This window comes from Dermacentor albipictus, chromosome 9, assembly GCF_038994185.2.
Source record: "Dermacentor albipictus isolate Rhodes 1998 colony chromosome 9, USDA_Dalb.pri_finalv2, whole genome shotgun sequence".
In the NCBI taxonomy this organism is placed as follows: Eukaryota; Metazoa; Arthropoda; class Arachnida; order Ixodida; family Ixodidae; genus Dermacentor; species Dermacentor albipictus.
In genome coordinates, this window is record NC_091829.1 from 95,694,361 (window position 1) to 95,702,582 (window position 8,222).

Here is an 8,222-nt window from a genome sequence, read left to right on the forward strand (position 1 = left end):
CCGCCGGATTTTCTCCCTTTTATCTGCTCTACGGTCGCGAACCGACCTTGCCCCTTGACACGGCACTTCCTCCTGCTTCGATCTCAACAAGCGAGTATGCTCGCGACGCCATCGCTCTCGCCGACCATGCACGCCAGCTTGCCCGTGCTCGACTGACGGACTCGCAAACCACTCAGCAGCGTCAGTACAACGCCCGCCACCGTGACGTGCAGTTTTCGCCTGGTGCGCTCGTGCTCTTGTGGTCGCCCTCTCGTCACGTCGGACTTTCACAAAAGCTCCTTTCGCGATACACAGGACCCTACCGCGTGCTGCGCCAGGTGACGCCTGTGACTTATGAAATTGCTCCTGTGAGCTCAACCTCGTCATCTACTCTGGCGTCTAGTGATGTCGTGCACGTCAGTAGGCTCAAGAGCTACTACACTGCTTCAGAGTCCAGCCTTTAGTCGCTCCGGGACGGCGCTTTTGCCGCCGGGGGTAGTGCTACGGGGTATGCTCCCACTGACGAAGAGCTGAGCAGGAAGAAGACGAAGACGACGATTTAGAAGCTAGCGCGGGCTGTTGCCTCTTGGCCAAGCGCAGCGTATTTTCCTTGTAAATATATTTGTACATAGCTTGTCGTCTGCGTCTTTCTACGTAACACTATCAAAAACAAAGCGTTGACTGTCGCTGGCTTATGCATATATTTTCTCGGGCTTAGATGGCCCCACAGCACGGTCTCATTGCCTGCACGGTGGCGACGTAGCTCACAGGAAATAATTATCGGCACGTCACTGTAACTGCTTGCAATGCGTCGATGCGCCGAGGGGGACAACGATGCTGAGGAGTGCGTATCGCAGCCATCGTTTGAGATGGCTTCTCTGTCATCAGTGATGTATCGGAGCCACAGCGTCATAAACACGATCAGCGTCCGAGAATCGCTCGCTCTTCTAGACCCAGTGCAATGGCATTTATTCATCACAAGCACTGCGCACTCAACAGTTCCAACGCCTTCCTCAGTTCGATGTCTCATTTCATAACTGCACACAAGAGCCATCACCTGCCGAAATGTGATTGCTGCGGTGTCGTTACGACATCCTCCTGCGATCGCTGCTGGCTTCAATATAAGTACTCCGCAAGCACCTTGGTGTGCACAAAACACTCCAATACTGCGTACATGCGCTCAGAGGCGCTTTCACCGGGCAAGCGATGACAAGCGATGAATTGTGTCGCTGGGAAGCACGCACTTCTTCACAATGTATTGCCGAGGCTTCGCGCACAAAGATAAACTGGTACATTTTCACTGAACTGCGTCACTACGGGCACTACGGACCGCCATTTTGCAGCGACAACCGTTGCTCCCGTATTAATGACTGGTGTGCCGTTTTTGGTTGGTAAAGCGGGGGCCTTAAAGCGCCTGCGATAAACAGCCGTACCACGGCGCTGCTTTTCTATTCCCCTAATAGAGAAAGAGTGGTGATGACTGACTTTATTGAGAATAGCACTGTAGCGCCCCTAGGCGACTTCTCACCATATGAACTGCCTTGTGCGTGCGGCCCGTTTCAATCTATCCGCTTCTAAGCTTTCGCCTCACTGTCGCCACTCGCGGCAAGACGTCCTAAATTTAATAATTTGCTCGATCTCCGTTTGTCACCAGAAATTTCTAGCATTCAAAACGAAAAACAGACACTTAAAGAAATAAAGATGTTTGTTATTTCATTTGTTGTATTTTAACGTATTCGTTTGAGCGAAAGCGTAGGTTCGCATTCGATGGAGGATAGAAAGATAGTGCCCGAAAGAGGAGGCACGCCCTTGACGCGCCTGGGAAAGGTGTGGCAAGCGGCTCACGGCAAGTGTGCAGCCAGACAGCGGGACGGTCACGGTATCGCTAAGTTGCGATAATCCGTTCATAACAATACGCGGTGCTGGCGCGTTTCGTTGTGCAGCCGTCTTCGCTTGAAACGTGAAAGCAGCGTCCCGCGCAGGGTGCGCTCATGTTGTCATACGTGGCTTTTTGGCTACACATTTTTTTTTGCCTGCAGCCTTTGCGCGTTCCACGCTATCTCCGTTCACTGACTGCCGTCGAGCAAACTCGGGTAAAACTTGGGAGAACAAGAAACTCGGCGCATCCTGCATAGCACCTCAGGTCACAAAGAAAGACGTTTATCCACTACCGCTTATCACCGATTCACTGGACAGGGTACGAGACGCACGTTACTTTTCGTCGATGGATTTGAAAAGCAGCTACTGGCAAATAGAAGTGGATGAGAGAGACCGTGAGGTGATGATGATGTGTGGTGCTTTATGGCGCAAGGGCCAGGTTTGGCCAAAGAGCGCCATGACAAAGATAATGTTAACAGTGCATGATGGATGGTGTGGACAATGAATTATACAATTAATTTCTCATGGTATATGTGACATGGCTGTAGAAAGGCCTAAAATATGTTGCCGTGGATGGCGTAAAATATACAGTGGCTAAAATAATGACACTGACCAAGTAGTGCTGTGAGCTATGGTAATGGGGTTTCGTTAAATGCATGATGCGATACAACATAACATAGACACGTTAGCTTCAAGGAAGCCTTTGAATCCAGACCTGGCATACGCGCGCTAAAAATTCTCTCGCCAAATGATTTCCAGCGTATCTGTTCCAGCTAAAAACTCTAAAACTAGTTTCGGATTAAAAAGCGGTTCATTGCCAAGAAAAAATTTTGGGTGAAGAGGAATATTCTCTCGATATGCAGAAATGAAATACTTTTTCCTCTGTGCTTCTATTGCAGGGCATTGGATAAGGACGTGCAGCACTGTAAGATTTTGGCTGCACCTACTACAAGTAGGGGGATGCCCCCAGTCAAGAGGTAAGAGTGAGTGCCGTAAGTGTGTCCCATTCTTAATCGGCAAAGAAGCACTTCGTTATATCGTGATGTTCTCTCCGATACCCAATATCCTAATTTGGGTTTTATCAAGTGCAATTTATTTGATATCTGGGTACTCCACTGTTGCTGCCAGTGTATTTTCAGCTCGTGACGCAAGTATGCTTTAACATCTGTGGCTGGCATGGGTAGGTTTATGTCCGTGTCACTAAAAGCTACTGAAGTAGCTTTCTCGTCAGCAGCTTCGTTGCCTTTTATGCCACAGTGGCCAGGTACCCAGCATAGGATGATCATTTGTTTAGTACTATAAGCTGAGCATAACAATGTATACAGTTCACTAAAGACAGTGTTTTTATGTATACGTACATTCATTAAGGCTCGGACTACACTCAATGAGTCTGTGAACACAATAGCCCTAGTCAGATTCGTTTGCTTGATGTGCTTTACTGCAGAGAGTATTGCATACGCTTCCGCTGTATAAATACTTGTATGTGGGTTCAATGTACCGGATATTAAAAATGCTGGTCCTAGTGCTGCGTAAACAACACCAGAAGGGGACTTAGAGGCATCCGTGTAAAATTCAGCACAAGAATACTTGTCCTGAAGCTCAAGAAATTATGAGCGTATGTGTGCCTCAGGTGCTCGTTTTGATATTTCTGCAAACGACACGTCACATTCGATAGTCTTCCATTCCCAGGGTGGTGCAAGGCCCGTAGTTGCCATTATGACATTCTCTACAATCGACGCGCCCGTTTCTTCGGACAATGCTTCCAATCGGAGGGACAGAGGAGGTCTAGTGCCTGGGCGGTTACGGAAAAGCCTAGCCGTAGGTAGGTCGTAAATAACTGAATGGCATGGATGATGGAAATCTGATTTCACTTTGAGGGCGCATGAGAGACTTAAATATGTTCTTTGAAGATGTAGGGACCATTCGTTAGATTCAGCATACAGGCTTTCTACGGGGCTAGTCCTGAACGCACCAGTAGCGATACGGATACCCAAGTGGTGGACGGAATCAAGCATCATCAAAGCACTAGGCGTGGCAGAGTTATAAACAATGGCTCCGTAATTAAGACGTGACTGTATTAGGCTTTTGTACAAGCTCAAGAGGCATCTTCTGTCACTTCCCCAAGATGTGCGGGACAAGAGTTTCAGTAAATTCATTGTCCTCAAGCACTTCAGTTTCAAGTATTTTAGGTGTGGGATAAAGGTTAGTTTGGAGTCTAAAATGAGGCCTAGAAATTTATGTTCATGACTCACAGATAGTCGTTCTCCATTAAGGTCAATAGCGGGGTCCGGTATTACGCCTCTCTTATTGGAGAAGAGAATGCACGTACTTTTTTCAGGGTTTAGTTTAAAGCCGTTCTATTCTGCCCACTTAGACAACTTATTCAGGCCAAGCTGCACTTGTCGCTCGCAGATATTAAGATTACATGACTTGTGACCTATTTGGATATCATCCACGTACACGGAATAAAACATTGTACGTGGTATGATAGTATGGAGCGAATTCATTTTTACAAGGAATAAAGTACAGCTCAGCACTCCACCTTGTGGCACACCTGTTTCCTGAGTAAATAGACGAGATAGGACGTTACCAATCCGAACATGAAATGTGCGGTTGCACAGATAACTTTGAATCACCTTTAGTATGTTGCCTCGGATGCCCATTCCAGCTAGATCACGAAGAATTCCGAAACGCCAAGTAGTATCATATGCTTTCTCCATGTCTAAAAATACCGATATGAAAAAGTGTTTGTGCACAAAGGCATCCCGGATATTTGTCTCAATAGGGACAAGTTGACCTGTTGTGGATCTATGTTCCCTGAAGCCACACTGCAAGGGATCTAGTATCTTGTTACTTTCAAGAAAATGCACCAAGCGACGGTTAATAACTTTCTCGAAAAACTTACATAGGCAGCTCGTTAGGGCTATAGGCCTGTAGCTGCTGGCCAAAGACGGGTCCTTGCCCTCTTTCAGAATAGGGATTATGAGTGCTTGCCTCCAGGCTTACGGGATGTAGCTGGCAGAGAATATGGCGTTAAAAAGAGAGAGGAGTGTTTTGCGTGCTTCGGGATGTAGGTGTTGAATCATCTCGTAAATTAGTGGATCGCTTCCAGGAGCTGATTTATTGCAACTATGTAGTGCAGCCTGAAATTCAGCCATATTGAAAGGACGGTTGTAGGATTCATTGCACTTTCCTTTTAGGTCCAGAGGCAGTCTCTCAGCTTGTTTCTGGTATCTAAGGAATGCATCGGAGTAATGTAATGGGCTAGAAATGTTTTCAAAATGTGCCCCTAGAGAGTCCGCTTGGTCCTGAAGAGTATTTCCTTGCGTGTTTACTAACGGTAGAGGATGTGTTTGCCGACCTTTGATTTTATTCACTCTGTTCCAGGCTTTTTGTTCGTCAGTATAAGAGTTGATGCTAGAAATATATCTCTGCCAGCTTTCCCTTTTGGCACGGCGCCGCGTTCTTCTACCCTCAGACTTTAGTTTCTTGAAAATTATCAAGTTCTCTGTAGTTGGAGAGTCTTGAAGGTTGTCCCAAGCTTTATTTTGGTTTCTACGCGCTTTTTTGCAGTGGTCGTTCCACCATGGAACACGTCGCTTACAGGACGATCCATTTGTTGCGGGGATACATATTGACGCCGCATCAACTATGAACGCCGTGAAATATGCCACTGCATCTTTGATAGAAAGATTACCGATATCGTTCCAAGTCAAATGTGTCAGCTCCCTGTATCGTGTCCAGTCGGCACAATCGACTTTCCATCGGGAGACATGTGGAGAGCACTCATCACCTTTTGTTAGTTTTATGACAATGGGGAAATGATCACTCCCGTAGGGGTTCTTAATTACGTTCCACTCCAGATGTGGCAAGAGTAAACTCGATGCGATGCTTAAATCGATAGATGAGAATGTTTTATTTGCGATACTATAAAATGTAGGTTCTTTCCATTAAGCAAGCAAGCATCTGTAGTCAGGAGGAAGTTTTCAACTAAGCGTCCTCTGGCATCACAGTGACGGTTTCCCCAAAGGGTGTTGTGTGCATTAAAATCTCTAACGACAATGTATGGTTCGGGCAGTTCATAGATAAAGGTGTGAAATTCTGTTTTTGAAAGTTGGTAGTTCGGGGGGATGCATACAGAGGTAAGTGTGATCAGTTTATTAAACAGTACCGCACGGACTGCAACTGCCTCTAGAGTTGTTTTAAGCTGTAGTTGCCGGCAAGCGACACCCTTATCTACTATTATCGCCACGCCGCCAGGCGAGGTGAGGGCGTCGTTGCGGTCTTTTCGATAAACGGTATACTGCCGGAGAAAGTTCGTGCGTGAAGGATTAAGATGTGTTTCTTGGACACACAGCACCTTTGGACTGTACTTATGTAAGAGTTCCTTAAAGTCGTCTAGGTTGTGGAGTAAACCCCTGACGTTCCATTGTATTATTTGTGTATCCATAATGTATGTGTTTTGTGCTGTGTGTCTAAGAAATATGGATTAGATTATCTCACGAGACCTTTCCAGGCCCCGTGAAACGAGATCTCTCTATCTTCCGGGCGCGCTCAAGGGAGCTGCGCCGTTCCTTCGGCGTCTGAGACGCCGGATTTGTATTTGTATCCATCACCTCGTCTGAGGCGGCGGATAGTGCCTGCGCAGCGGGCACGTTCGCGGGGGTGGTGGGCCTATCTGCACCCGCAGTGGCCTTGGGTCCAACAGGCCCGAGGGTCTGCTGGTCCTCCTTTGTGGGGGCCGGTACAGCGCTGGCTGTTCCAGCCGGGGGGGCTGATGGCGTGACCGCCGTCACACTCCGTGTGACTTGGGCGGCCACCGAAGGATGTAGCGCTGCCCCCCGGCGCGCCACATCGGTGTAGGATGGACTAGAGTGATTGATGGAGAAGCGTTTGCGCGCCTCTTGGAAGGAAAGGTTCATTTTTACTTTGATTTCGATGATTTGTTTTTCTTTTTTCCAGGATGGACAAGAACGAGAGTATGCGGGGTGATCCCCTTCACAATTAGCGCAACGTGCGGCGGAAGTGCAAAAGTGGAAGTGTCGGTCGAGTGCTCCTTTGATGCACATTTTGCACAAGTAGTGCGCCCTCGGCAACTTTGCGAACCGTGCCCGAACCGCTGACACTTAAAGCATCGGCGTGGGTTAGGAATGTATGGTCTTGCCCGCAGTTTGCAGTATCCTGTTTCAATTGCATCTGGTAAGTTGCTAGTTCCAAAAGTGATGATTATATGCCTGGTTGGTATTTCTTTGTCATCTCGCCGTATTTTTATCCTTTGTACCTTGACGACGTTCTGCTCTTGCCATCCTTCTAATAAGCCGCTTTCGGTAAGTTCGAGAAGGTCATCTTCTGAGATGACACCGCGCACTGTGTTCATCGACCTGTGTGGGCCTACAGAAACGGGAATGTCCCCAAATGCTACAAGTTTTGAAAGTTTGTCGTACTGTGGCTTGTCGCGAACTTCGAGTAGAAGATCGCCACTTCCCGTCTTCGTTACTTTATAACCTGGGCCAATTGCTTCAGTGATGGATTTTGCTACAAGAAATGGTGATATCATTCGGACTGTCTTCTTTTCGTGCTGACTGTGGACAACGTGGTATTTAGGGAAGGACACTTTCGGTTGCATAAAGAAGTTGAATTGTTCATCGGTGCGCCCCCTCTTCAGGGAGCGATCAGGTAATGGGGGAAAAGCTTCTGCCATAAAAAATTGGAAAATTCGGCGGCGATGGTGGCCACCCACCACCGAGCCCAACAAGGGGACGCTACAGGATTGGAAGCCTGAAGACGCCAGCCATGCATCGCCACTATAACCCACTATAAGATACCCAAGTTTGGATAGTTAGACCAGGTTAACCCTTGCCGCCAGGAAATACCGAATAAAAGAAGTGAAGAGAAGACAGGAAAGATGCAAAAGTGGTAGAGAAAGACGAAGATTGGAGAGGAGGACAGGAAAAGGCGACTGCCGATTTCCTCCAGGTGGGTCAGACTGGAGGTGCCGTCTATGCGAAGCAGAGCCCAAAGAGGTGTTTTGCCTCCGCCGGGGGGCCTTAAAGGTCCAAACACCCAGCTTCAGCTCAACCCCCAGGATCCCCTTTTCTCCAGACACGGCTAAGCCGCACACGGCTACACGCGGGAGGGTCCAACCCTCATGTGCTCGGGTCCGTGGTGTCGCAACACACCAAACGCCTACTGACGCAGACGCCCCTGCGGGGAGAGAGACCGTGAGAAGATGAATTGTGTGACGCCCAACCAACTTTATGAATTTCAGATGCTCCCCTTCGGTTTGTGTTCTGCGCCAGCAATGTTTCAACGACTAATGGACACTGTACTCTCAGGCCTCAAATGGCAAACCTGTCTGGTCTACC